This window comes from Protopterus annectens, chromosome 6.part0, assembly GCF_019279795.1.
Source record: "Protopterus annectens isolate FY-2018-M chromosome 6.part0, PAN1.0, whole genome shotgun sequence".
In the NCBI taxonomy this organism is placed as follows: Eukaryota; Metazoa; Chordata; order Ceratodontiformes; family Protopteridae; genus Protopterus; species Protopterus annectens.
The window spans coordinates 1,859,409,829-1,859,413,557 of record NC_056737.1 but is presented as its reverse complement, the minus strand read 5'-3'; positions in this window follow the sequence as shown (position 1 = coordinate 1,859,413,557).

The following is a 3,729-nucleotide window of genomic DNA, read 5'->3' as shown; positions in this document are numbered from 1 at the left end:
TTGTTTGATTTTTTTTTTTATTTTTCAACATGCATTAAATAGTTCTAGATAATAATTATTAATAATAATGGTAAACCATACTGCATTTTTAAAATCTTCCTCACAGATGTTTTCAAACAAAAAACTTAGAAAGGATTAGGGAGGAGGGAATATAATATTTTATACTGATGGAACTGACAACTTCTGGACATATGTTTATATTACAAGAGGTTGTAAATATATTGCAGCATTTTTTTTTAACTGACTCCATGATGGGGTACTATAGTGAAACGTTTTTATCTATTCTGCAAAATACTATAGTTATCGCTAAATGAGTGATATTTTATTGCATTCCATTTCCATATTACATACCCAAGTTACAATCCTTAATGCTTTTTAGTGTGTCAAATATTTAAACAATGCATTACAAAGGAAATGACAAGATAGTTGGCTACCTACTGGGCCAGATTAAAAAAATCTTGCTACTGTAATTATTGACTTATAGATAGGCTGGAGTAAGTCACTTGCACTGAGAGTATCTTGGGATATAGATAAAAATATTTCTTATACCAACAGCAAGATGAGTTATGCTACCAAGACATACAAATATGTACATTCCAAGAAGAGATAAAGTTTATGGTTTAGATTTAGTAATGTTTTAAGAAATATTATGAAACTCATGTATACACATAATTTTAGGCATAAGTCTAGTTTAATAATTATTGATAGCAAGGACATTCTTATAAACAAAAAATTTGTAGCTTACTGATACGATAATAGTGAAAGTTATTCATGTATTTATTACATGTTGGCAATGTTGTTTGCAACTTCATAGCTTAATGGCAAAGTAAATAGTACACCACCAAATCAGAACCAATAATCTTTGAAGTGTATGCCTTCTATTTTTCTATCTGCATGTTAAAACATACAGTGGTTATGTTTTCATCTTATAAACATGGCTGATTCCATTACAGACCTGTGCCAACATATTACATTTCTGAAAAGTGATCAGAAGTACTCCAGACAGTTGAGATATATATTGCATAAGAGTGGCAATGAGAATATCAGGACTGGCATGTATTTCATGTCAGGGATTCCTGCTGAGTCAGATGTGATTTCACTGTTGATATATTGCCCATAGTGCAGTGCATAAAAATGTGTATGCAGACCTAATGTAGCAGTAAGTGATGTGGTAAGTCCTGCACTTTCTTGTTTTCACATCTTGAGTGATATCATCAAAGAGTTATGTGTCATTTGGTTGAATGCCCATTTGACTGAAAATGACTGAACAAAAACATGTTTGAATGAAAACTCATTTGACTGAGTCAGAACAGATTGAAGTCTGCAGAAATCTATATACATTATGCCACTGTGCTGTTTCTGATCACATTATTAGGGATTCATCTAGAAGAGTGTCTGATTGTGTGTAGATTGGGAATGTGTGTGTGTGTGTGTGTGTGTGTGTGTGTGTGTGTGTGTGTGTGTGTGTGTGTGTGTGCGCGTGTGTGTGTGTGTGTGTGTGTGTGTGTGTGTGTGTGTGTGTGTGTGTGTTTGTGTGTATGGGGGTTGCGTGTGTGTGTGTGTTGTGTGGTGTGGTGTTTTTTTTTTCTCATTTGCTGCTGTGCTGTCATGGAGTTAATATATATAAGTAAGGGGGTGTGGGTGTCAAAGCCAGTAACTTGGAGAGTACAGAAAGTCATGTCTCCCACAAATTTATTTAAGGTATATTTGTTGTGTATCAATTGTGAATCAGTCAAATAAGTTTTCATCTGAATATGTTTTGAATCAATTTCATTGATTTCTCATTCAGTCAAATGAGATTCTGATTAAATGACACAGAACCCTTCAAAGACAGCCTGTTCAGCTTTGACAATTTCCAGTCCCAGAATATATCACCTATAGTTAGGATGTACCCTGAGTTATTAGAATGGGGCCATAATGGTGGCTTAAACTTTAAACAGTTATAACATAATCGGTGTTTTGAAATCATTCTTCTGCATTTATGAGGTCTGGACTTGAAGGTGGATATTTTTTTATAAATGCAGTCATTTTTTATTCAGTTGTAAAGAGGACAATTAACCTTTGACTCTGCCTAAAAAATCCACACTCTCAACTGATATATTGAACCACCATCTCATACAGAAGTCAAGGGTCATGGTATACATATGCATTTATTTACTTAGTCTTTTATCTGTGATAGATGGACTGATCCCACTTAACCATTTTCAGACCAGCCTGGTGATGTACTAATATTCAGACCAGCCTGGTGATGCACTAATATTAAAAACTGAGTCTAATCAAAGACATTGCTAGAAATTTACAGTGAAAAGACACAATAGTTCCCAACAGAGTAAAACAAAATAAAAGAGAGGACTGAATTGACTCCATGAACTATATCATTCTAAGTTTCTTTTTGTAGGCTACTAAGAGGTGACCTCTGCCTGGCGTGCTGAGCCAAAACATTTGAATTTCTAATGGTTGCATAAATACCTGCTCAAGGGATACACACACACACACACACACACACACACACACACACACACACACACACACACACACACACACACACACACAGACACACATACACTGCACAGCACTACTTACTCAAAGTTATCTGCAGTACCTTGGTTTGCAACAAGTGCCATGAGGTTGCTAGCCTTTTACACTAATTGGCATCATGCCCTGCTCTACTTTCCATATTACAACCATCTATGTGTCACTATGCATGATCATGATCTCTCACAGAACAGAACAGAAACTGAGTTAGCAAATTAATGGTTATCATTTTCTTTGACGTCTTGAAGGTATGTTTGCAATCCTATATCCAATTCCATTTATATCCATAATAGTTTGCATAAGCCCACATCCACTGACTGTTAACTCTGAAATTAGCAGTCGAATCTGCAAGCAGTTGCAGCATAGTAGAGAGTGTGTCTATGAATACTTTTCCCTTGCATACCTCATAAGGATACTTATGTGGTTTTGTGTACTTTGCAAGGTGGGACTATTATTTCTATGACTAAAATCTACCTCAAAATTAATAAGTAAGACAGCCTTAAAACTCGGGTTAAAGTTATGTGTATTAATAATTGCTATATAACAAGCTACATTCAGGATCAATACAAAAAGAATGGTGAAGCATTCAAGAAAAGAATTTAAAAAAAATAAGGTAAATAAGTGGAAAAGTCATTGCAGGAGCAGGAAACAAGAAGAAATATCATGCTGAAGAAGTACTCAGTGAAAGCATCTATATGCAGTGTCACCAGGATATCATCCTGATATTGGGGACATTGAAGAAAAGCATATAGATCATTTATGAAGGGTCCTTGATAGAATAACATAGTAGTGATAAAACATAAATAAAGACGAGCACATTTTTCAGACATGAAATTTCAGGCTGTGAGTTTATGATTAACAGTAATGTACTGTACTTCTTATAGAAGAACACAGATGCCTTTAACTTGTCATCTAAACTACTGAAGTCATAACTATGTTCATATATGAAACTACAACCAGGATCTTGTACTGATCATACTATAGTGAATAAGCATATTACTACAAGATGGATATAAATGGAAATGGATATGGGACTGCAAACATACCTTCAAAAAGTCAAAGGAAATGATAACCATTCATTTGCTAACTCACTTTGATCGGTTAATGGCTATTAGGTTGGCATTTCACAGTGTGTTTATCAGATTTCATGAGTCGTCATATACAGCTGGTGTTGTTATAATAATTAGCTTCAGA